The 27,719-nt window shown below is 40.4% G+C and overlaps 1 protein-coding gene across 4 annotated transcripts in view; it reads right to left on the reverse strand.

Moving 5' to 3' along the window:
* The window catches only part of PALS2 (protein associated with LIN7 2, MAGUK p55 family member), a 57,949-nt gene extending 38,022 nt beyond the window's left edge, over positions 1–19,927 (reverse strand). Inside the window, exon 1 of one of the 4 annotated variants that reach the window (XM_088054593.1) lies at positions 19,909–19,927. The gene's annotated coding sequence lies outside the window, so the exon portion shown is untranslated. Of the gene's footprint in view, positions 1–17,089; positions 17,174–17,310; positions 17,441–19,908 lie in introns of those variants that run through there. The other 3 variants (XM_088054588.1, XM_005518883.3, XM_088054598.1) reach the window with 3 other exon arrangements.
* Between the last annotated feature and the right edge of the window lie 7,792 nt (positions 19,928–27,719).

The following is a 27,719-nucleotide window of genomic DNA, read 5'->3' on the forward strand; positions in this document are numbered from 1 at the left end:
AAAAGAAGCACTGGCAAATGCAAAGACAGCTGAACTTTTCTTCTTGAACACCACTGTAAAACTCAGTGAAGAATAATATCTGTCAAGGCTTTTCATCATTTTCTGAGACAGGCAAATTGCTGTAAATCTGAAAACAGTGATGTTTGAAACTACAACTTTTACTGATATGACATCATTTATTTTATAATGTTTTCTCCTGTAAAAATAAGACCATGATGGAACCTGGCTTTTTGGCTGCATTGGAGCCATGAGAAAGCCTACAGAGTGACAAAAAAAAAAAGTTGTAAGATAATGTCTTTCTTGACTTCAATTGCTGTTTCTTAAAAGCAGTTCATATACATCCTCATACACTCTCTTCATAACCTAGTTATCCTGAAACAAAAGCCACATAATCTTAGGTTCCACTCAAGTCCTTTGTTCTCTTGTTTCTCACACTGCTTAGGGGTCTCAGAGAAAGGGGGTGACAGGAGAGAGAGAGGGGAGAGAGAGTAGAGAGAGAGAGTAGAGAGAGAGAGGAGGAGAGAGAGGAGGAGAGAGAGGAGGAGAGAGAGGAGGAGAGAGAGGAGGAGAGAGAGGAGGAGAGAGAGGAGGAGAGAGAGGAGGAGAGAGGAGGAGAGAGAGGAGGAGAGAGAGGAGGAGAGAGAGGAGGAGAGAGAGGAGGAGAGAGAGGAGGAGAGAGAGGAGGAGAGAGAGGAGGAGAGAGAGGAGGAGAGAGAGGAGGAGAGAGAGGAGGAGAGAGAGGAGAGAGAGGAGGAGGAGAGAGAGAGGAGGAGAGAGAGGAGGAGAGAGGAGGAGAGAGAGGAGGAAACTAGTACAAGTGAGTATTAGTACAACCCTTGTTGTACTAATAAAACCTCTCAGATCTGCACAAATTCTAAGGCCCAGCTACCTGGATATCAGTAGCTGGAACCACTTCTAATGCCATCCACAGAATCCTCCACAGAGGATTCCAAAATAGCCTTGCGAAGTCCCCCCATGTACAATCAGAAATGGTAGGTTAGGGATCATGAGTCTATGTCCCCAGCCTTGGAATTTCACTGCAATAGATAAATAATAATCCCATGTTTCAGCTTTTCCCCAGTAAGGTTTTACAAAGTCCAGGTCCTGATCTAGAAAAGAGTAATTGCTTTGCCAACCACCTTCAATGTGGCAGTTGAGAGGACTGTCTCATCACACCAAATGAGCTCTCAGAGCAGTCAGTTCCATCCATGGTTGGTTCTGCTTATCTTACTCCCCTGAATTCCTCTTTCCCTGAAGAGTATTTGGCCTGAGAACAATATAGAAAGAGAGCAATGTAACCTCCTATGGATAAATTGGTTCTTTGGACACAACTAGTTTTAAGATTGTGGAATAATTTAACATGAAATTACCTTCAAGTTCCCAAGAAAACTTGAAAGGGCAAAGATGTCTATTTCCATAACTTTCTGGGTGTTACAAGGTCAAAACTACATTGTTGCCAGTACTTATGAATGTCATTAAAAAAAAAAGTCTTATCTCAGCTGACAGGTTATACAGCACAAAAGGTAGTAAGAAATAGATGGAGTAGTCACTGTCTCCTACAAACTTGACACTGAAGTTAAATGGCCCCATTCTTCCTCAGGATTTTGAAAGGTCTGAAACAGAACATAGTCTAGGAATGCATTTTCAGAAGTATAAATTCCTATCTGCAGAAAGGAAATCAACCTGTTTACTTATTTTTCAAATAATTGTCTCTATTTCTTTCACTTTTCACCACACTTTACTTGAACCCTTTCCCAATACCCAAATGGAATTTTGATTCTGTTTCAACTTCTCAGAAACCCTGTCTATTAACATGGCCCCCAGAAGACCTGAAGTAGATGAGGTAGAAGAAAAGTTCTAGACTCGGGACTGGTTCACTGTCTCCATTCAAAGAGCAGCAGATACTTTTAAGCAACCCAGACTTGCACTTCCCTAAGTCAACAGATCCTGATACCTCAGCTACATGTATCCTAAGCGTCAGCTACACGTGTGCAAAGTTGACTGCTGGACTGCAAGGACACATGTTGGACTTTAGCTTGCTTTTTGGTCCAGTCAGGAAGGGAAAACAGCCTGAAGGAACAGATCTAATAAAGTAAATCACATGTAGGTAAACTCCCAAACACCCGTCCCTGGACAGATTCAGGGGTACACTAAAAAAGGCAACCTGGTAAGCACGTACTAGATTGCTGGTCCAACCTACTGGCATTAGGTTAGCACATTTAGAGATCCTTTCAAAACAACAGATCATTGTGTCAAAATTTCCTTTGGAATACTCAGTTTGGAAGAAACCTCAGCAGTACTAACACCATATTGCTTGGAAAGGTACCCTTTTGTTTTTATTAGTAACCTTTCCATAAATCAAGATTACTGATGGCACTGAGTATTCCTCTACAGTAACTTGCCATGGTTATAGCAATCACATTTGATCCAGTAAGAAGAAATTTGTATTTAATGACCGAAGGATTTGGAACATGAAAGAAGCTTTCTCAGCTGCAGAAAATCTGGCAGAGATTCTGTTTTTTCCAAACACTGTGTCAGGATTTAAATATCACATCACTTCTCAGCGTAAGTTTTCAGACCCAGACAAGCCAACTTTCACACAGAAGGAATCAACACTTGTTTTTTAATACCAGAGAGACTGCTTTGAATAAGCTCCTGCCAGTAGTTCAAAAAAGAAGCCAAGTCTCTATATTGAAAAAATCTTTACACAAATTAATTACCATGCCTCTGTCCAGAACAACGGCTATCAAGGGCTATGAAGGATAAAGATTCAGTCAGGCATACATTACGTTGGCTCAACGTAGGATTAAATTATGGCTGAAAGGGTAGAGAATTAAATAGTCTCATGATAATTTTTTGATATACACTGTAAGTACTTAAAACTCACTATACAGGTAGATAAATTCCACATGTGCTCAAAACTGTGATCTTCCTGTGCTTAATAAATGAATTGTTAGCATGTCAAACAAGTTCAAACAGAGGACACCAAGAAGACCTGAAATTTACTGGTCTCATGTGCCAACTAGAAACTTAAACATGAACAGAAGATACTAATCCATGCTAAATACTGAGAGGATACTGTGGAACCCTCCTCCTGAAGGATTTTTACCAAAGATTTACATTGTTCATCACTTTTCCTAATTCTTTAAATAAAGTCCATCCCTCTGCAGGCAGTTCTTGTTCCAGGGATACCCCAAACCTGAACAGGTACCTTTTTGTGAGAAAGGAACACTTACACAGTGCTTTATGTGCACACATCAGATCTCTCTTTTTAAATTATCAGGAAGACTATCTAAAGATCAAGACTTAATAAATTGGATAAATCAGTATAGTAATTCTACCAGTCTTGCTCTTCAGTTCTAGGGCTAAGAACAGGTGGATATAGATTTTTCTGTATGACAGATACAGAAAAACAATGTAAAGACTGACAAAATGAGAAGTTTACAGCGTAGCACAAATCAGCTTCATGCAGCAGAGCTGCAAGACTCCACCATAAACCTGAAGCATGGAAATACCACTGCAATTGCATCCCAGACATTCTTGTTTTCACCAAACATTTTTACTTGAATTTACTGTGCTAACAGCAGAGCAAAGCCATGCTTCTATGGGAAAGTCCTATTTCATACTTCCCTATTCCATAAAAGACACATACATAACATATGCATCCCAAACAAATTCACAGACACAGCACTTCCAACACCATGTACAAATAATTCTCCATAAAAACTTGCTGACTTTAATCCTTTGAAGACTTTTGTTGGATTATATTTTGGGATGGGTGGAAAATATATTTCAGTGAGTTTAATCACCACCAAGATGCACAAATTCAAGATCATCTTAGTGTCCGATTATCTCTCATGGTTTTTTTTGTAGTCATCATACCAGCCATCGGAACACAGGCCTGTGCACATACCCCAACATCAGAGTTCAAATCATTTGGCCAAATACTGTACCATACACAGAGAAGTTGGTCATCTCTCCAACACAGACATAAAAGCAAAATTTTGTTTGAGAGCTGAAAGTCCTGAACACCTATTTAACAGTGAATTATTTGAAAATTTACCAAATAAAAGGGAAAAAAATAGCTGGAAAGTAGGCACATTGTGATGAACTTAGAAAAACTAGATACAGCAAAAGGAATAGCTCAGTAGGAAAAAGAAAAAACATGAAATGCCATATGTTCCAGCTAATGGCCTAGGAAACCACACCTTGTCTGTCAATTTTGTATACAGTCTAGCACTACCACATGGTGCTTACACCATGCTAGAAGAAGTAGTATTTAAATTGAACTGTCACCTGCTCCCCCTGTCTTCATGTACACAGACTGGCACTTCTGCCTGGTAGATGACACAATGCTTCTTCATTGATGTGAAAGAGAGGGAGGGAGGTTCCCAATGCTAAGTCTCTCACTGTGCCCCTCTTTCAGCCTGCTGCCTTTAAAAAAGTTGGTTAGACAATATTCCAGAGAAGTTGAATTTGCTAAAATATTACTGAAAGGGACTTAAGTGTAAGTTTAGCCGCAAGCAGGTAGCCAGCCCCAGTGACTTCAAAGTTAAGACATCTGCTAAAGTTCATTTGGGAATTATGTCAAAGAAAAAAGAAGAACAAAAAGGAAGGAAGTGACCTACTTGAAAGACTCATTCAGAGGTTTATATTTTCAGATTCCCTCAAAACAGGCTGACAAGAGGTATTTGCATATATTTCCATAAGTACAAACTGTGAAATGTCACACAGTATAACTCTTGATTAATCCATTAGGTTCATATAGACTCAAGATTTTTCCACTATCTTTCTATTCGCTGCCTATTTCTGTTCACAAAAGAAAGTACCCCTCCTAAGTATACCCAAATGCTTAAGAATCAGAGTAGAGACTAAAACCAAAATGGCAGCTTAGATGCAAAAAAAGAATGAGTAGTTTGAATAAAAGCAACCTGTGCTATAGCCATTCAGAGATCTTTCCAACATGTTTAAATTCCAATTCTAAAAAGGATGGCAAAGATCTCAAGAGCCTCCTTATGATTCTTCACTTCTTTTGCCTTTCTTCGTCCTTTTAATTCACTCAGAAGCTGTCAATGAACTCTAAAAACTACGCAATAGAAGCTTTAGCAGGAATCTAATTTTGGTCACAGATAACTAAGTAGAGCAATTTTAGATAATATTAGCTGAGATTTATGATGCATTCAATATCTTCAGATGCACAAGAGTATTTTTGGGCATCACTTGGAAAGACAATATTCAATGTACAGCTGGTAAATTTCATTCCTTTTTTTCTCCTATTTCTATACACGAAGCACATTTATGCTGCGCTTTCTCTATTTTTTTTTTCCAAAGGATCTATTTCTTCAGCAAGAGAAAACACAAGTGTGGTCAAGCCTCACTTCCAAGGTATCAAGATGATCAAATTATAGCTGGTTTTGAGAGTAGAAGTTAGATAAACCTTTGTAACTTCTCTGAGCAAGATGCACCAACAATTAGAGGAAGACCTGCCCTCTTGGTGCAACTCAAGACAAGAAAGGTCAGTCAATTTTTTCTGAACTCCAGGTGTGTTGTGTTATATCTGTTCCATTTTTGTTGCATTATTACTTAACTAACTAAATAAAAAAAACCCTCACAAAATTATTTGCTTTACCTACCACTATCAAAATATCTACTCCAAAGAAGAAAGAGCCCCTATAAAAGCCTAAATCAAGTTCTTGGTAATGGAACGGCTCTTATTTTTATACACTTCCCAACTTCTGTCAAGCCTGAGAGCTTCCACATTCCACTCAGGCCAAAGTAGGGGTCTGTCAATGACTACACTTCTTATTAAAAGATAATAAGAAAATCACTTTGAAAAAGTAAAGTTTTTAAAGTTTTTAAAACCTTTAGAGAACCATATTGGGACATTGCCTTGTTATTGCCTCTTACCCCGACAAAAGGATCAAACTGTGACTTTTACCAATGAGTGAGAAGACGATGGACTGGAGAGTAAAGAGGAAAGAGCTCTTTACATCTTTCTGAATCCTTGACACCACATTTCCAGCACGTAGTAGAAACTATATAACACTAAGCCTTTATTCTGTATGGAAATCACTGCTTGGGTTCTAAGATCTTGTATCAAGTTAATTTCACTTGAAAATACATCTCCAGTTCACTGGTAACACCGGATGATCTAGAACACCTGACTCCATTCTTCTTCCCTACATCACAAGAGTGAACCTAGAAGCTTTAAAGCCATTGCTTATTGACGTAAACTGGAAGTGTTTTCCAAGTGATAGTGAATCTAAAAAACTGCTGGCTACCTGTAGAATGACTGAAGCAAGGGAAAGATGAGCCAGCTGCTTCAGCTTGTTCCCAGTTCTGCATATAGATACAGGACAACGTAAAGGAGGACATTAGGAAGGATGTTTTTTAATCACAGCAATTGAGGCAGGAATGTTTCCTTATTATTTATGCATTTCCACAGATAAGCTGAACATGCTTCCAGGCACAGGGGGTACCATACTGTCAGACTAACTTGAAAGAGTATTTCTACTGCTAATCAAGAAGTTTTCCCTTTAGCTTCAGGCGACCACCTTTCATGAGCACAGACTAAGTTCAAAGGATTCAGTGACCAAACAACCCAAAATTCAAACTATTAGAATGTTCTTCCTTTAATCCCAACACACTTTATCTTTCTGTGTTTATTAAAACCCCACACTGAAGGCAGAAGAACCTTTAAAGCCACACTAAGATATTGGCCAAGGCTAGGCCCACCTTATACAAGTGTGGAAGCCAGGATCAAAAAGAACATGTCACATGGCAGCAGTCAGATTTCTGGAGAGCAGGTAAATATATAAACAGGCATACAAATTCCAGTGTTTGGAGGCTAAACATCTATTTCTGCTGTTTCACCTAGACACATCATTAGGCAGAATGGAGCAACAGCCCACCAAAGAACAACCTGTGGGTATCCTGGTCAGTCAGACATGTTTCCTAAACTAAAACATGGGGAAATATTAGTCTGCTGAAAACTTGCCACCAGCTCTGTTACCAAAACAAGAACTAGTACCGGTTCAGTCTTCACAGAACGGTACAATGCTGCACATATCACATCTCAGTTATCAAGCACTTCAGTGAAAATCCATTGTCAATTATTTAAAGAAACTAAACAGTAATCCAATCCAAGGATAAGAGTTTCTCATGTTTAACCAAACAGATCTCCAGTGCACACTAGCAATTTATGTACGAATACTAGTCCTTTAAGAAGTTGAGACCAGTTCTGAAACGGAACTGGGAGTGTCTTGAATGGTAAAAACACCCTACACAAATTACATAAACAATCCACAACCTAATGTAATTTAAAAAAATCTTCAGGTTAAATATTAGTGAGATTCTGGGAGATTACTTAGGGAAAACATCATGTATGCTTACTTTGTTTTTATGCTTTCCTAGACAGTTTATGGATGCTGGGCTTTCTGTTTACAGACAAGTGTTCTTTTTTTTAAGATACATATGTATGCATATATATACACCCACACACATCTTAACACACATATATAAAATACTACATTTTATTAAAAATTCCTTCTTTTTCTGTGTGTTTCCATATATATATGCAGTCACATGCATGCATACAAACAAAACAAAATATACATATTTTTAAAGGGCATGTAAAAGACAGACTGCAACTTCCAATCCATTACTGGCAACAACCCAGTCCAGTTCAACTGGGTAATATCCTAACACAGAGCAAGATCACATTGAACAAGAGGAAGTTCCTGATGCAGAGTCTTCTGTGCAATTAGACAGTAGGAATCTTTTTCTTACAGGCAGCCACACCCACAGGCTAATGTGTGCCTGGTATTATTTCAGGTCATCCTCTTGCACTTATATTGGCTCCCTGATGACTTGCAGAACAGAGAAAAAGAGTGGCAAGTGTGTAATCTGTTCTCTACTCAGGGATGGACTTCCTGAAGACCTTCAAGTCTTACGCCTTTAGCATTATCAGTCATTCTGCTCTCTTGGTTTTCAATCCCCTCTGCAAAGCTATGAGATCTTTTTGGAAGCTGCTAAGTTGCAGGCCCAGGGCAATTACATAAGATGTTATTTTAGTCGTGAACAACGCATTAAATTTTGGAATCTGCTGCTGTTGTGCATTAGCACAATGAATTCTTCACCAGTTTTTGGATAATGATGTCTAGGCACTTGGGGACCATGTTATCCTTCTTTATCCCTATCTGGAAGCTGAATTTAAGGCTATCCAGACACTAATTTTTCTGGCCCCAGGTTCTTCTCATCAAGAGACATCCATGTCTTCATCTTCTTGAAAATCTGCTCAGAGATAGCATTAATAGGAACTCCTCATAGATTCTGCATGCTTTCATACACTGCACTGTATGTTAGAAAAAAGAGCTGGATGGACCTTCAGTCTGACAGTTCTTATTATCTGAAAACCTACTGTATTCGATAGGACCCAGGTTTCAGGTTTGCAATGGTTTATGTGTTATGTAGCTAGGCTGTAGGATTTCACTGACAACACAAGTAACAACTTTTACCCTTTAACATTGTATTTACTTTTGCATTACTACATAATACTTCTGCACTTTGATACCAGATGACAACTACAGAACTAAAATGACTACCTCTACAGATATCCTGGCTAGTCCTGTATTCAACACCAACAGGAAGTCATATTCTGAGACCTCAAAACACCAAAGATTTCCTTCTATTTCAAAACAGCACCGTATTATTATAAGATAAATTTACAAATTAATCCCTAGTCCTCTTTCATCTACTACTTAAATGCATTGCTGCTTCTTAAAGTAAGTAAAATCCACATACAAATAGGTCATTTATATAAATGAATTTGCATCCAATTGTGGTTCATAATCATCTATCCAGAGATCTGCCCTCCTGCTGAAGTTCATGAAGAAAACAGGAAAAACGTTTTCCTGACTATCTCCCCTGACTAACTCTGATCCTCTGTTTATTTCACACTGACTGGCTTTCTGTCCAAAGATTTTATAACACAGGTAAAAGCAGCAACTTGCTTTATTCATGAAGCTTACTGCCAAACTACTGGAAAGATTTCAAACCCAGAACTCTGGAAATACAGATTTAACAAAAACATTGCTCTACCTAGACTTGGTTAAATGTCACAGTTGAAAGACTTAGTGTGCTTACTCTCTGCTTATTAAGTAAATATTTCCAGTATTTCCAAATTAAGAAACTCTACAACTGAGACTAAGTGAATACAACATGAGCTGTATGAAGTTGAGGAGCAGAACAGATACCTACCTGAAGGAAATAAAGTTATGGGGAAAAAAAGTTAATGTTAACCCTTCAAATGCAAGTTTTCTTAGCTTTCCCAGCCTAGTTGTAAAGAAGAATAGTAAGCATTAAAAGTGATCTAAATTTTGAAGTAATTACAGAAAAATAAAACTCAATGTATTAACTCACCCTGGAGGAAAAAACAGAGTAATCTAATTTAAACTAGTCTATGGCTGTCCAGAGAGATTACCTCCTGGAAGTACAGTAATTATATTTGTAAAGTAAAATCATTTATGCCTGGGGTAGGGAAGCCCAAGGGATTTTTTTTTTTATTATTATTATTTGAAATGTGTGAAAGCTTTATGGTGACATCCATAATGGAAAAAGAACTTTCTGCACAAAAGCACACATTCTGTGTAATGGCCTTCATCAGAAGTGGTAAACTGTTAAGTGTAACTGGTACAACTGTATCACACCAACTCTATTGCACTTTTCTGTATAGGACTCATACATTCTCAGCTAAGTAGCAGACAGCTCTGAAACTTACTACACAAGCTATTTTTTGCCAAATTTGTAATTAGACTAATTTTTATAATTCTAAAGAAAAGATTCTCAATGGTTTCACTGAATGTTCCTTTATGTGGTTTTTTTGCTAGTACCTTACAAAAAAAATTACTTAAAAAAAACCCAACCAAACACTACATTCTTACGAGCTCAAACTTAAAGTCTTAGTTTAACAGCTCCAGTTAGAGTTAGCATCCAGATAGAATAGCAAGACCTAACAGTACCATTCTGACAGTCTCACTGTCATACAAAACTCTCAAAACAGTTGTGGTTTTTGGAGAAACAAGGTGTGTGGTCAAACAAGGTGTAACTTAGGTCTTATCAACAAAAGAGAACTCTACCAGGAGCCAGAAGTCCATTAAATTAAAAACAGACAAAGTAAAACAATACCAGAAATTTGAAATCATCTATGAAGCAGTTATCTCAGAAATTTCAAATTACAACAATACACCTTGAAACCTTCCACTTCATGATGAGTCCACCTGCTGAACAGTCTACCCCTCTTTTCCAGTTCCTATTCATTAGTACCAATGAAGTTCTTCCTTCTGAAGGCCCCCACTGCTTTCCTGAACAGCATGGAATCTGATGTAAGACTGAGAACTGTGTGCTGAACTTGTTAAGAACTACACATTTTTTTTCTGCTGCTGTTTAGCTAGTCTGTGCTGTTTGCAGAGCTATTTGCCAAGATTTGACACAGTTAAATGTGCACGCTTCAATTCATAGCTAATAAATTCCATTCAGCAGTAAACCTGCCTGCTTCCAGGCGACAGTACAAACAGTCCCAGTAGAGACTGCACCAATCTCCCCAACTAATAGACTGCTGGATGGGAGTCATTTTTTGATCCAATTACAAGAGCAAGATTTCTAACTGATCAATTTTTGCCAATGGCGGATTTTTTTATTTTTTTTAACGAATTTAGCCACTTATTTGTTAAGAAGCACCAGCTTATTTATGCAAGCAGTGTACTCAGCTAAGCAAGCTTATTTATCAGTACTCAGGCAGCCGCACGACAGGAGCTGGCTTCTGTCACTCACCGGCTGCGGTGGCCCCGACGGCCCCGAGTCCATCCCGGCGCCGCTGTCCCGGTGTGGCCACTGGAGAGCGCGCTTGAGCCACCTTTCCGAGCCGACCCGGCGCGTTCGGGCTCCGCGCTCGGAACTTGGAAATCATTGAATACAAAACCCTTTCCTGCCCGTTTTTAAGAACAGCCAAAGCCTCTTACCTTCTCACCAGTGTACACATCCAGGTAATCTCCCATTCCAATAGCACGATTTCTAACAATATCTGCATCCCTAAGACTTACCCGTTGGGAACCAGTGGTGTGTGTGTGGATGACACAAGGACGGATGGATTTTTTTTTTCCTATCAAATTATGTGTCAAACTCAAGAGACAATTCAACTCTTCGGTGCTCTCATACCCCTTTCTCTTTGTGTATTTATGGCCTGTCCTCAAAACTGCCCAAACGTTTTTCCCCTCCAGCGACGGGAACATGAAGCAGACACGAGGGTTCTCAACCATCAGTCAGGGCAATTCAAGCACAGTCATTACTGCTGTGTGACCATGTAATGTTACAGAAGTGTTGATTAAAACCCAGCAACACAAGTTACCTGTTTATCTTGCCTCCCAAAGCACAGTGACTCAAAGGTAGTGTGTCCATTTGACTCCTCTTGTGACTAGACACCTGTGAGATTATTGCAGAGCTAATGATGGACAACTCCTCTCACACAACAAGATTTACGCCAAGGTTGAATTTTATCCATGCAGCAAGTGGGCCACTCCACATAAAGCTATGAAAGAATGAAGTAAAATTCACAGAGCTGAAACCAGTGTTTCACTCGATAAATAAGCCTCAGTTGAACACTGATTTAAATACCACACATAGCAATGTACACCCAGAGTTTGTCCTCAGGGAAGATCATGTAAGGCAAATGCCAACTACAACAAGCAACAAGCTCCTGGAAGTTGTTGAAATACTACAAAGATTAAATCTGTATAAAGGAGCTTCACTGGTCAGAAGTGACTAAATCAAGCACTGCTCATCCCATTTTGCTGCTCCATACCAAATTTAGATTGGCAAGCAGCAGAGCTGTGCCAGTAGATCTGAGAAGAGGGACTGCCAGACTGATTTGAATTCAGATGACTGAATGCCCTAGTGTCACACACTCCATGAACATTAAGTTTCACTTACCAACTTCTCCCTGCCTGCATGTTCTTTAACTGAAGAATGAGTAAACTGAACTTTCAGTTGTTAATTACAGCTCCATCTAATGATCTGAAGAATGCGTGAGAAGCTGTAAGCAGCAGTATGACTACAGCAAAATTAATAATGTTCAAGCAATTTCTGTGCAGCAACTCTGAGCTTTGCTACAGCACAACAGCTCACAATACAGTAAACCAGAATAGCTTGCAAAGGAGAAATAAACTTTTCTCTCACTTCATTTGCTAGAACACATACTGTCTTCCCAGTTTGAAACTTCTGCTGCCTAAGCAGTCATCTTGCCAAAAAGAGTAAACTTCAACAGAGGATCAGGAAAGGCATGGGATGGAATTTTAATAAGATATGTAAAGGCTGACTTACCAATTGGCCCACTGACTTGTTAAAAAATAAATCAACATCACATAAAAAGTTGTTGATATGTTTTACATACAAACCTCTAACATGATCCCTGCAGTCAGATCTCTGAACAATTAATGAACGAACATGGAATCGAATATTTTTTTTAATTTATGGAATGGAATAATGGCTGATACATCTTTTATTTTCCTGATTTACTTGAGGGCTCCTCTACCCTGTGTCACTAGTCTTAAGAAAAGACTTTACCCAATCTTTTTAACCTCAGTCTATTTACCCTCAATCTACTTTCCTCCATCCTGTGTTTGGATATTGCAAAAGGTATCACTTAAACTTTTCATTAATGCATATTTGACCAGTGGGTGGAGATAATTAGAAAATTAAACCCAAACTATTTGAGTAGCCACTCTTACTACAGAAGCAATATTTGAATGCCAGAGCCCTTTCAGTAAGAAGCTTAAGTAAACTACCTTAAAATAAAAATTTAAACTTTTTCTTACATCCTAATTTTAATTATTTTAAAAGTACCTTGATAAAATGTTTGCAACCAAAATGTAAATGCTTAAGCTTATTTGAAATCAACAGTTGTGTCTCCACCTACTGGAAAGGTGAATTTAACTGAAACAGTAATTTGATCCTTTGGGATTAGGTAAGCAGAAGCTGCAAGAAGAGCAATGTTTTTGTGTAAGATACAAAGAACTTGTGTGTGTCATGTGTCACCATGTTTTGTGTCCCTCTCCCCCAAAAACAAGTTTACAGAAACCACTGTAATTTTCTGCAATAAGCATAGATTTCACTGAGTCTCTACTCTTAAACAGTTCCTTGTCAGAATGTAAAACCAGTCAATACTCTTAAAACACATGTATAAGTAATTTATTAAATAACATTTGTTGCTAATAAATCTGAAATGTCATCTGATTTCAGTATCTTTCTAATTTCCACCATGGTTTCATGAGACCTGGACACTAGAATGGGTTCTTTAAAAACTTGTAAAACCCATGCAATGGCTGCTAATATGAAACGCTGTTAGTATGAAACACCCTTTTCTATTAACCCACAGACCTTGAAAATAATTAGAACATGATGATAAGAGTATACAGCATCCCATTTTTCAATTCTTATTGTTATTATTTTACAAAGGTTGCAAAATCACTGTAACTTCAAAGACTCTAATTAACCCAAAATAGGAATGTAAATGTTTACATATGGAAGAACCCCTGTCCTAACCTCTCTTTCTTTTTTTTGGTCTCTATTACTCTTGTAAGAGTGACATCAGCCATAACTACATAATTCAGGTTTGCTTTATTCTGATATAATGCAATTTTAAGCCACAGGCTAGCCCATTACCATCACCATGCTTTGTTGTACGAGTTTTGCTGTAGAATAATCTGAGATCCAACTGCAGATGCTTATAATGACCATGGAATCATACAAGCCCTCTAACAGTACTTGTGACCAGCACATCTGTATTTCAGCCTGTCTCTCACACGTCATATTGAACTAAACTCACTCTTCTCCAGCACCCTGCATGAGCTTCTTCTCTTGTGGGGGACAGTAAAACCCCTTTTCTCTCTCACAGACTTGCCCTTAACCCCACCATCATATTCTACATTCCACACCAATATTTCCACACCAGTAGGTATTTCCACACCAGTAAGTCCAATAGTGTCTGTACCCCTCCAGTTGCAGGATGCTTCTAAAAATTCAGGTTTTTACCACATGTGCAATGCCAACCCTTCCAGGTTTTATCCATTCTTAGTTTAAGCACAGAACATGACGGAGCGTTTTATTTTAACATATGTGAGCTTTTCATCCTTTCAGATCTTGAGAGTATTATTCCTTACACATCTGCAGGGAGACTGTCACAATCCCAAGTGCATACCTGTCTCGAAAGCAAAAAGAATTCCTCCCACTTCTTCAGCATGAGAAAAGATTCACTGATCAGTGTCCTGCACAGAGGATCAAAGGGCACTCACAAGCCTGGGACAGACACATCCAGTGAGAACTTTGAATCACCTGGCATCAAGTATGGGTTTAAAGCAGAACACTGAACTTTTAGAAAATGGCATTCAAACAAAAATTTCTACAAACAAATATATTTAGAATAACACAAGAATTCAGGGACTGAGCCACTGTACAAAGAGACTCATACTAAAGAGTCTTTTGCTTGTCATTTTGGTACTATAAAGTTTTCTCCAGATCACTGACCTGTTTCTGCACATAGAAATACCGAACACGTGGACCTAACAGCAAGCTGGAGCTCAATCTGACGGATACCTAGTGTTTGAGGATAATGCTCTGATCAAATCCTTAACATCTTAAAATAAAGCCAAATTATTTGATTGATTACTTGTTTTCCTGCTTTTACTGTTGTCAAATATCAACAAAAAATGCCCAAACTAGTAAGTCATACTGCCAAGATTTCCGTTCCTTTCTACCTCCCTGAGGTAGAAACAAATTGAAATTCAAAAAAAAGGAAAATAAACATCACATTAAAATTTTATGCTCTAAATAAGAATTGTCCTGAAAGTCAGAGTTCTTGGAGATATTCATCCCAGTAACCTTTGTTAGGACTCTTTCATATTATTCAGGCACATTTTCATTACTTCCTTTATTATTTTTCTTTTATTAAGATAAAGAAAAAGGAAACCATCATAATAGCTTCCACTATTTTTTAAAGGGGGAAAAAAGGCACAAGAAAGAGGTAGTACAAAAAAGGTCCAATTGCACATATGTTGTAACAGCTTTTCAGTAATTTTAGAGACTTGGAGTATGCAAGAATAGAGCAGCAGAACAGATACCATGCCACAGAGCCAGTAAAGTATATTTGTCAATAATTTCCATATTAATTAGTTCTCAACAAGACAAGCTGAAAGAGCAGTGATCCATAAGATCTAAAACAAATGCAAGCATCCTGAATTCAAGGAAGCTGGATATACACCCTTTTGGTTAGATGTCAAAGATTCCATTAAAAAACAAACAAATATACAAAAAACTCCAAAACCTAAACAACAAAATAAAAACCTAGCAATGCTACCAGCGTTGTGATACCATACCTCAGTACTGCAGATTTTTCACAGCAACACAGATCTCAGGTAATCCATCTAGTGCAATACTTTGAGAACAAATTAAGGACACAAGATCATCAATTCCAAGCATTTCAAGGAAGGGAAGAGGAAACTAAAGATTAAAAATCCCATTTAAATGAGATCAAACTAGACTCCAATTGTCAGCACTTTATTTAAATAAGAATTTTCTCTATGTCCTTTTCAAGAAGGATTTTTTGGCAGATGTTGTATAGTCTGGCCACATGTCAAAGTGTTAAATGCCAACCACCTCAGCAGAAATAAAAGGAAACATTATGATGCTAGTGTCAACCCAACCTGTTTAACAGACACTATCTGTTCAGAAGAAGCATGCTAAGATTTCAAAGCCTCCTCTAGTCCGACATCTATTTATAGCTGCCCAGTCCCTGTACAATTTCTTGCAGCCTCTCCTCCTCTCAAAGCCAAGTGGGAGAAGTTTAATGGATATAATCCTAGGCCTTCTGCCTCAAGATGGCCAGAAGATCTGCAAATCTCCTACAGCAAACCCATGTGCAGGGAGACCAGGTGTCAGAAGAGTGGTCAAACCTATACAGGAACCAAATACATGGGATAAACCTTCCCCCTCTGTTTTAGGAGCACATGCATCTTCCCCCAACCAGCAAGCTGACAGTAATGAACCACATAAGCATCAGAGTTTCACCAAAAGATACCAGCTGCCTCCTCTCAAACACCGAGCAACAGCCTAAGCCAGCTGCCTTTCAAGCCAAGACAGAAGCTATCCAAGCCAGCTTTGACCCCCGGACAACAGCAATGTCATCCAAGCACCTTCCCACCTACAATACTACTACTGTACATTGCACCTTCCTCAGAGAAACTCAGAGGCTACTGGCTTTTTTAACATGCAGTCTCCACCACCCAGCCACGCATGTTTTTTTAAAAGCACTGATCCAGGTCGGCTCTCCTTCATCTCCATCAGATAGAACATCGCGGGAAGGGTGCAGATATTTTCCTGCATACGGAGCACAACACCACAGGCTGAACTCTGGTCCAAGCTCCGCAAATCCATCCCTGGTGCCTCCTCTCCTACGCCTACATCCACTTGCCTGTAGTACTCGTACAACGACCGAGGAGATGACAGCACTGCTGGAAACTCCTGCCCACCTGATCACAACCACATTTTCGCCCCTTTCCCCAGTCAGAGGCAGACGGAAGGGGAGGGTTGACTTCCTCGGGTAGAAAATAGGCAGAGAAAGGCTGGGGCAGAGATCAGGAGAGGAAAAATCATCCCAAAGGGAGAGAAGATAATCCCCGAGAAGCGAGGCTGCGGAGGAGCATAAACGCGGAGGGAGGGACAGGGACAGCGAACTGGGGGGATAATCCGGCAGAGAAGGGGGGAGATAATCCCCTCGGAGGGGGGAGGTGGAGGATCCCGAAGAGGGAGGGGCGGGAAACCTGATAATCTCCAGGAGGAGAGAAAATACCGGGGAAGGGGGTGGGGGAAGGGGGGTGGGCGGGTGGATAATCCGGAGCGGCAGATGAAGCGCGAGTCTCCCGGGGACGCATCCGGAGGCGGGAGAAGGAGGGTTAATCCCCGCTCTAGGGGCAAAAATCCCTCTTCCCGGACTCCGGCGCTGCCATGTTCGCTCCCCTGCAGGCCCGCCCGGCCCCGCTACCTGCGGACGGCTCTTCCCGCCTCACGCCACACGCACACGGGGCACCTTCGCTCCCGCCGCCGGGTCGAGGGGGATCGGCCGGGATGACTGCGGGACCCCGCCTCCCACCACCATTTCCCCGTCGGCTGGGAGGGACGGGAGAAGCGAGCAGCCGGGCGGGTGAACCCTCCCTCCTCCGCCCTCCCCGCGCACGCGACCTCCCCGCCGGTACGGGAACTCACCGGCCGGCACCGACTCCCGCCGCTCCCCGTCCCCTCCTCCCTCAGCGGGCGCCGCTCGGCCCCATGGACGATCCCGGGCGCGCGGGGCTGCCGGAGGGACGGCGCGAGCCGGAGGTGCCGCCGCCGCTCTGCGCCCGCCGCGGCGCGGGCCGCCGGCGTGGCTGTGGCACGCGCTCCCGCCGCCGCTCCTCTGCCCCGCCCACCCCCGGCGAGCGCGCGCGCGCGCGGCTTCCGCGGCAGTGGCGCGCGAGCGCCTCTCCCGCCCGGAGCGAGCGCGCGCGCCTTTGCCTCGCCCCCTCTCACGCCCGGCATGAGTGAGAGAGAGTGAGCGAGTGTGTGAGAGTGTGAGCGAGTGTGTGAGAGTGTGTGAGGGGGCGAGAGGGGTCGGCGAGGGTGAGAGCGCGAGTGTGTGGGAGTGCGCGTGACTGCGCGTGTCCCCGCGCGTGCGAGCGCGTGTGCCCGCGTGTCACAGGGTGCGTGCGTGTGTGTGTGTGAGGGAGAGCGCGTCGGTGAGGCGGCCGTGGGGGTGGCGCAGGGCCGTGTGGGGACACGCGTGTTCGTGTCAAAGCACGCGTGTGTGAGGGCCGCCGTGGGTGTTGAGCGCTGGCCAGTGAGGAGGGAGCGCTGGCCCGTGTGCGAGCGTGCCCGTGTCCTCTCGCCGTGTCCCCGCCGGTACTCCCGGACGGGCTTCAGGCTCTGCCCGGGCCGGTTTGTGCTGTCCCCGGTCCGAATCCGGAGGGGACACGTGGCGCTGCCTGCTCAGTCGCCCAGTGTGAGAAATGCTAGCAGAGAAGTCACACATTTCAGAGGGGAAAGAGAAAGTGGGGAGTTTCCCCTGATGCAAATAACCTGCAAGACCACTTAAATGGAAATAACGCTGGGAAAGCGATTTCCCCGCGCTTCTGGTCACTGTTTAAACATTTCGTTCGTCTTGAACGATGATTACAGAGCAGCTCTCGCTTTTTGTTTCAGGGGAGGCTCTCACCTTTGGATACTCGTGGAATTAGGGAAATTTGGGTTGCACACGGTCAGTTCTGCATGCAGACTTCTCGCTAACTAAAGCTGGATTTTTTTTGGTTTTCACCTAAGGGTAAAATTTGCTCCAGAAACGAAATGCTCATATCCAAAACAATCTGTCATTCCTCAGCTTGTTTTCATTCACTTATTCCTCCTCATATCGAATTTCCTGGAAATTTTTGAATCCGAGCATACGCTTTAACTGCAATCTGCATAATTCTGCTGTTTTAAGAATACCTGATAGCCCAGTGTGACATAAGGTAAACCTTCATAACAAGCTATCTGCAATTCACACTGTTTTTTTCTTTGGGAGCCATTGGGGAAAAGGGGAAGCTGGAGCTATGAGGGGGAAGAGTTCTAACTGAAAATCTGCTGGTTACCCATTTTCCTGTTAATGGGTTCAGATTCTGCTTTCCTACCAGATAACGACTAAACTGATTTCTATCCAACAATATAAAAACCCACCAACAATATATTGCAAAAAAAAAAAAAAGCAGCTGATATTTATGATGGGCGTAATTACAGAAACTGTGGAACAGCAGCCAGCAGGTGAAAAACCTCTCAGATTGTCCAATAAAGTTGCATCAAGTAAATGAGATCCTGTGCACCTCATCTTAGGAAAACAGCATGTAAAATTCCTTTAGGAATTATTTTTACTTACTCTTCAAATTACAGTAGCTACCCTGTGCTAAGAGCTTCGTAGGCATGTGGAATTATACATCCCCAGGTCCAAAAAGCTTACAGCCCTCCTGCAATTTCTCAGTAAAAAAGTCCAAATTGAACATATTTTTGGCAAATTACTTCACAAGCAGTTATCTTTTCCTTGTTAAACTGAAAAGAAACTTAAAATGGCATGAGGGATTCTAAGCAACATAATGACCTATATCACCCTTTCAGTGTTTGAACCCCTACAGCTACGATGGAAAAACTGACAGGCATAAAAAATCCTCACTCCCCAAAAAATGTCTTTAGATTGTTTTCTCTCCTTTGCCTGTAATTTATTTTTTGGTGATATTCTAATTGAAACAGAGTCACAAAATGCATAAATGCTATCTCATCTTGTATTTCACAACTCAACATCTTGTTGACTTCTTCTCTTACAGTTTCTGCATTTGTGAAAACTGAACATTATTCTATTAAGGAGAAAGGGTTGTAGCAATTTATGCTGACATCTTTCATGATAACCTGACTCTACCTTTGTGGCCAATGGAAGAAAATTGCTTCACTGCAAAACTTAGAGGTTCCTTATTACAATTCAGCTCAAAGCTTGAATCCAAACCTGTGCAATACAAGAGCCCATTTTTGGCTGCAACAGAAATATCTAAACATGAAGTACTTTGACTGCTCTACAGTCTTTTGAGCATCTTCCATTCTGGCCTCTGCAGCTGCTATTTGGCTATTAAAGCCCTCTAGGGAATGTGTCCTAAATGCACACACACCATTTTTTGCCCAGTATTTAATCCATTTGATCCATTAAGGTCAAGGAAGAAATAGAGATGTATTGTTCTAGAGAAGAACTTAGAAATTTATGTTTACCCTCTGTCAGGAATTATCATATCCTTTGGGCTTTTTGCTACTTACGTTCACATGCCGCTCATAGCAGAAATCCCCCGTACAAGGATGGTCCTTAGGACCCTGCTGGTGCTGTTCAATCTGAGAGCTTTGAACCATTCCCACAGACCGTAAATCTCTTTTATCCATTTAATGAGCAATTACTGCACTTTAGCCAAGCCTCACCCTGTTCCCAGTTTGTGGCAGAGAAGGCAGGACCTGGCAAGGGCTGACTTATGTCCCAGCAATTTCTGGCCAGTGATCATGGTCAGCCAGGCATAGGTTAGAAGAGTGACAAAACCGAGTTTCTTTATGCCAGGGATTATCACAGTCTCTGTCTAGCCACAGGATTCAGGCGGCGTAAGGGCTGTCTGGTGGAGCAGCCCCAGCCCTGATACTTTGGCACTGATTGATTCACATGCACTAGAACTAGAGTTTATGACTCCACAGAGCTTTGAACTCAGCCTTTGATGATACAGATCTCACTGGAGCGCTTTTGCTATGAAGTCTTCTGCTCCTTTTGTAAAACTGTAGGGACCAGGGTGGCTAATGTATTGACAATTCTCTGCTGATGCTACAAGCAACAAGGTAGAAGCCTTTCTCCATGGTCTTCTGGTTTTGCTAGGACTCCCTAATGTTAGGGAGCCTAACACGTTAGCTCCCTAACCCTGATGTTAGAGGAGTTAGAGCAGCAGACATTCCAGTATACAGAATGTGGAAATGAGGATGTAGTTTTCAGTCCCGTTATAGTTCTGGGTGTACACATGGAAAAGAAAACCTGTAATTACCACCAGCACTTCCACAATAGTGGAGAGATTATCTGCTGGCTGGTGTCAACTGTGCCAAAATTTTCTTTGTCTTATTCTCTGCGGAACTCTGGGTCTGAATTCCAAATTCTCTATCACTGTTCTGATGGCTATTTTAATGACAGAATGAACAGTTGTACCCACAGAGGAGGTACTTCTTGGAGTTTGTTCCCCTTTCCATCTTTGTTGTGGCAAACTGGTGTTGAGTCAAGGACTTTGAGATGGTGTATTTTTTTTAAAAGGAGATTTTAAGCTGATTGCTGGCATACTCAGCAAGTCCAGTGTTCCACACTTTCGTTAACCAGGGTCTAATTTGGATAATCATTTATTATGATCAGTCTTGAGACAGATCTGACTTTAGAATACTTTTTTTGATAACCACCAAAATGTGATGTCTTCATGACCTGAAAAAATTAAGACAATGAAGTGTCAAATTTCTTTGCTGTATTTATCACTATTTGGAGATCTTATGATGATAACTTGTTTATGTATCCATTGACATACCATCCAAAATATTTTTTTCTAAGATTTTTGTGCTAAAGAAATGAGCTAGGGGATTTTTAATTATCATTATTTTTATTTATTTTTGGTGTGTAGTTTGTTTATATTTCTGTACTCAAGACATCATAGAACATTAAAAAAAAAAAATCCAGCAAATCCAGCAAAATTTCTAAGAAATTACACCATTTTCAAAGCTATGAGTTACTTCAGTGTAACTCATTAAAAGATCACATAGATAATTACAAATATTGACAGTAAAATAAAAACAGTTTTCTTTCAGGAGCAGGTGATCATACCCACAATATTTAGGAGAATGTTGATTTACATAGAAAGGTGGTATGAAAATATAAAAGCAAACAGTACCTACAGAGTTAAAAGGCTACATGTGTAATTCCTGTGCTATTTTCATCACTGAGGTCTGTTTGCATGTGGAATTCAACTCCATAGAAGGAGATAATGAAGACAAATAGTATGGCTTTATTTTTAAAAGGGGTGGATAATTTCATGGCAGCTTACAACATTGGTAACTGGGCAGGCTAAGATAATAAGGCTAATCAAATCTCATGCTTCACAGCACTTGTTCCCTGCGGGGTCAGGAAAAATCTTTCCACTGTATACAACACTATACAATTAGCAAGGTTATTATTGGGGAGCAGAGGTACAGCCTTCTAAAGCAACAAGCTTTTGCCATTATCAGAGAACAGAAGCTGTACTTGACCCAACAGAGAAAAGAGCATTATTTTCTTGTGCCACTTCTGCTCCTCTACACTGACAAGAGTTTTAGAATTACAATTCATGTGATTTAAAAAAAAAAAAAAATCCCTGGAATGTGATTACCTAAGTGCATTACTGTCTGAGATTTGTCAAAAACTCTTCCTCCTGTGACTGCTAGCCGAATTCAAAAACAGCTGTCACTGACTGGACACAGGAATCACATTGATTAAGCTGTTGCAGGTTGCAAGTGCACATTTCCCTCTCATTAGGTCAGTAACATTATAGAATTTGCATCTTTTCAGCAGTGTAGGCAGAAAAACATATAGTCCCAAATGATGATGAGTTTTTAGCTAGGAGCTGGAATGACATATTTTTTGAATATTTCGTTTGGGAAGTACCCTTCATTTTCTTTAATTGCCTGAACATATTGTTGTAGGTGTTCTGTGTGTATACTTGTATTTTATTTTCCATCAGTGTGTGCCTCAGAGAAATTATATTAGATGCAATTGAAAATATTTAGCTATTTTCTCTGCAAAATTTGTGTTCTTTATATGAATGTGAGAGCCTTTACAAGTTGCTGGGGTTTTTCCTTACGAGGTGGGGGAAGCATGACAGCAGAACAACATTCTTTAAAAATACATATTATGAAAACAAGTCTCTTTTTATGAGCTATACCTCAAACACAAAGACAGTTATTTCAGAAGTGCTAATTATTTTCAGGTGACCTATACTTGTTCCCTGTGCACAACCTATATGCATTCTCAACTCTCAGCCCACACACTGTTCAGAGCAGGGAAAAAATCCACCAAAACACAATCTCATCCCCATCTTGAAATTCGGGCTAAATGTCGAGAAAATCTAAAAACATAAGAAGAGCTTACATAAAGACCATTTCAAAACTTCTTCACAGGTGCAGAAGTGCTTATTTTTCTTATATAAAGGACATCCAACCCCTTTCTTTCACTAGAATGTGTGGCCATGAGCTGTAGAAGGTTCAGTTAAATTAAATTGAAACAAAATACATTTTTTGTTTCCTCCTTGAGTCTCAGTAACAAGTTCATTAAAGGATCTACTGTCTACAGTATCCTCCTGTATACAGTTAGGCACAAATAAGCCATAGAGCTGAACCAAGAGAATGTTCTGTTACTGAATAGCTGGGGTGATTTAATGATAACAGACACAGCTGTTTTAGGTGCTCAATGCCTTTTTTCTTCATTCTTCACTAGCAAGTTCTCCCAGGCTTCTGTGCAAGAAGGAGAAGAACCAGCAGTAGATGAAAATCGTGGCAAGGATTACTTGCAAGAACTCAGCTCAAGCAAACCAGATGGTTTGAACCTGAAAGAGCTGAGTGGGCTGGCTGGTGTCTTTACAAGGCTGTTCTCTGGGATGTTTGTAAAGTAACAGAGATCAAAGAAGGTCCTTGACAACAGAAAAAAAGACAAATTTGCACCCAATTTCAGTTAAGTCCAACAGGATGATTTGGGAAACTACTGGAGGTCCAGACTCACTTAGGTAACTGGGAAAGTGCTGGAGCAAGTCCTCTCAGAACACATTTCTAAACACATGGAGAAGGTGACCAGAAACAGTCAGCATGGATTTATAAAGAGTAAATCATGTCAAAATCCTGTCAAAATCATGAAAATTTCTATAGTCAAATGGCTGGATTTGTGGATGTCTAGACTTAAGCAAGGTCGAAAAAACCTTAATAGACTACAGCGAGGTTTCAGACACTGACTCTGACAATGTTCTTTTATCCAAGTTCACAGGTTTCAGTCTGGATGAGCAGACAACCGGATGGATTGGATGGGCAGGCCAGCCAAGAGGGCAGTGGTTAGTGGACCATGAGGACAGTAGCAAGAACAACAAGTGGAGCACCACAAGGGTCTGTTCTGGAACATGTCCTGTTTCACATTAACAGTGACCTGGAAGAAATGTCACAGTGATGGTTGCTCAATGGACAACAAGAGCAGGTTGAGGTACAGTTAAAATGCTGGTTGGGAGGGATGCCCCCCAGGAAGAGCTTTGCATGCTGAAGGAATGGGCCTACACAAACCCCATGGAATTCAGCAAGGACAAATGCCAAGTCCTACATCAGAGGTAGACCAATTCCTTGCACTGATTCAGGCTGGGGGAAAATGTGTCTATGTGGTTGGGCAGCAGCTGTTCTGAAAAGGCCCAGGGGGTGTTGGTAGACAGCAAGCTGAACATGAGCCAGGGGTGTCTTCTGGCAGCAAAAAAAGATCAACAGAAACCAAGGCTTTATTAATATAGGAGGAAAGTCAGTATATTTTTTTTATATAATTGCCCCTTTACTTTTGCTAGACCACATTTAAATACTGCACCCACCTGGGGAGATTTGGCATCCCCACTGTGAGAAAGACATTGAATGAAGTAAATCAAGTTCAGCAGAGGACCACCAAGATGGTTGGAGGCTGGAGCACTTGGCCAGTGAGGAGAAGCTGGGGGAATGGGGCTTGTTCAGTCTGGAGAAGGGATGGCTTTGAGGGGAACATGACACTAGTCTGGCAGTGCCTGCAAGGAGGTTCCTGGGGGAATGGAGCCAGGCACCTCAGTGGTGCATGACTGAAGGATAAGAAAAAGTAGATATAAATGAAACCAAGAGAAATTCAGTCTGTAGACAAAGAAAACCTGTTTCATAAGAGGAAGTAGTAGAGGTGTTTGCCAAAACAAGTCACATATTCTCCATTCTTGGAGGTTTTAAAGAGTCAGCTGGATAAAGCCTGGAGCATTACGGTGTGCTCTCATAGTTGTGCTTTCTTGGACCATTAGGTTGAGCTAGAGACCCCCTGGGTTCCCTTCCTATCTGAATTAATTAATGATACACTGACTCAATGAATTTACAGGAACTGTTTCTACAATGAATAAAGTTCTGGTATGTATGGTTTATTCAATACAATGATAAATTATACTGGGAGCATGGACCAGAATCCAAGCCACAACTGCCCAGCTGTGCAGTAACAAGCTGGCTGTAGTTCCATATTCCCCACTGTTTGCTCACTTCCTGGACTCACCAACTGTGCACTTTTTGTTGCTCTGCTTCAGGTAGAAAGCTTGCATACTTGGAGTCTTTTTTGGCTACCAAAAATATCTTGGTTTTTTCCCTTTCCATAGCCTCCTTCCCAGAGAAAGGGGCCCCCAAAGTGAAAGAGAAGAATGACAAGATTGTGAAAATAATACTTATGAGATGTCTTGACAAGATACTCTTATATGAAAATAATTTCTTGGAAGAAAATGTAGAAATTCTCAGATTTCACCATTTTGTCTTCAGGCACACAAAGATGAAATTCCAGAAAAACAGAATACACACATTTTCATTTTCCCAAAGGTTTCCTTTACATTGCCAAAATGATGTCATTTACACACATTTAAAAATTATTTTACACTATGTGATAGCTGTAAAGGGACTGTAGTTTAAAGAAAAATCAAGTCCCAAGAAAATTTTGTCACATTCAATAAAATCAGAGTACCAATGGAGAGGATTTTAATTAAAAACTTCAAATAAACTCCAGGGAATCAAATCATTTGTGAACCTAACCATATCAGAAAAGCCAGAGCTCAGCAGCCTACATGAGTAGACTCAGCTCATTTCCTAACAGTGTTCTCCTTATGAAAAGTCTTGCCAGAGAGATTCTGTATCCTCATGCTTCAAGGCCAAATTAATAGTCAGCTGAGCGCAGAAAGAATCATCCCTTACAACAGAGAAATGAACTTTAAATTAGCAGCTTCTACTGAAAGATCCTCTTCCCTAAATTGTTGTTGTAGCTCCAGCAACAAAAGACAGCTCCTTCCCCAAACTCTTTGGCTGCAAATCTTCTCAAGCCAAAATACATCGCCATTCATTTCTCCAGCTCAATGGGATGCCAGCAAAAAATTGTGTCTCCACTGAAAATCTAGGAGAAGATAAACAGTGTCAGTAGGAAGCACTGCTGCCTGTTCCCTGCTATCTGCCATAGCAAATTAATTTGACGGAAGCCACAGGTCAGTCTGGCAAAGATGACAGCAGCATCAGAAGACACTTTGCTGTCTGAATGAGGAAATAAAGACCAAGTACTGAAGAACAAAATATGAGGTGGTTTTAAAAGGTACATGGATTGGAAAGGAGAACAAAGAGGAAAATAACTGCTGATTAGGTATTTTTCTTTTTAGAAAGGACTCATTTTACTCACAACCATATTTATGCACCAAATTCTTATGACGAATATGATACCATGGGAAGAGCAGTTCAGGAATTGTTCTGCCAGTATTGATCTTACATAACTTCCATTTCCTCTTTAATTTTCAATGTTTGTAAGACTATAATATGTAATTTTAAGAATTAAGCCAATCCTAAAAATATTTGAAAGAAATCTAATTATGGCCACTACAGCAATCCAGGCTTTAAAAAAAGATTGTAGGCACATGTAACACAATATCTCCATTTAAAGACTAATTGCTTATACTGCATGGTCTAAACAGACCTCAAATTTGTATTTTTTGTTCCTGCAGTTAATTTCTTTCACAAAATTACTTATCATTTGAGAAAAGTTGGCTTGTAGGACTAATAGTATCCTTTTGTTCTGAGTTTTATGTCCAGTCAAAACACCATTTTTACTGTGGAGTGCATTTTGGAAAGCCAAGGGAAAATACGGCCTCCTGAACCTCTTTGTGCAATTTATTTTGGTGAATGGGGATGGTTAGAATACAGATGTATGGAGCTGTACAATACAAATCTGTCTGTGGGAGCTACGGGGAAAACTCTCATTTCCTTTGCCTCAGACAAATTCCTGGCAGAGGAGGCAACTGAGAGCAAGCTAATATGGGGCAGCACCTGCCAAAGGTGTTTCTCACAGAACAAAGGCTGTTGACAGGGTTGATTTTCTGTTCATTGGCTAAACTCTCTCATGCAAGATATTGCTCTTGCACATTACCTAGGAAATACAGTAGAATTTTCATCATCATCATCATCCATCTTTGAAAACCTTCAGACCCTCACAGGTATGGTTCATCTTGCCTTGAGAACAGGGACAAGGACTGTTCGGTGTTTGGCTGTTTGGACCTTTGCATTCCTGGTTCTCTGTCACTTGTAAAGAATCATTTATAAACCAAAAGGAAGTTGTTTATGCAGTGTTTTACATTGCACTGGATTATTAAAATATCTTCTATGATCTTCTGTACAAAGTAAATACTTTGAAGAAGCTGTAATATATAAAAGTACTAATTTTTTTACAGTATTTATCAACAGTATACCCTTTGCCTTCTTGTTTTTTAGACTCATCTACTTACATTTAAGAGCCATAAAGGAAGAATTATCTCCATTCTGTGTCTTTTTTATTATTATATATATATTAACATTATTTATTATTATAAATTATTATAATTATATTATATATATATATATTAACATTGCTTAATCTGTTAAAATTCCACTTCTTGTTGGCCCCTAGGCACTGCCATGAATAAAACTAGCAAAAATAGTAAATTAGGATTTCTAGTTTTTAGAAACATTACATACAGGATCCTCATTTTTGTTTTGACTTTAGATTTTAGCAGACCTCCTCCTAGGTGTTCTGGAGCATTTTTATGCCTTTCAAAAGCTGTGTACACATCGCAGGGCTTCTTCTCTACTTCTTTAATATTTTACTAAAAATCAAATGGTGTGAAGTTCAGGACTCTTTTTTTAAAGCAAAATTTAGAAGCAGCAATGCCTGGAATACACAGCTGAATTAGTCCTGTCAGACAAGAGTAAAAGTCCTTTTTTTTCTGTTGACTGCCACAGATTTTTAGTAGCACTTCTTTCTTGTCTGGTTTCTACTCATTAAA

The sequence above is a fragment of the Pseudopodoces humilis genome, chromosome 1 (genome assembly GCF_049639895.1).
Source record: "Pseudopodoces humilis isolate 2021_Gansu_Grassland_sample_001 chromosome 1, ASM4963989v1, whole genome shotgun sequence".
In the NCBI taxonomy this organism is placed as follows: Eukaryota; Metazoa; Chordata; class Aves; order Passeriformes; family Paridae; genus Pseudopodoces; species Pseudopodoces humilis.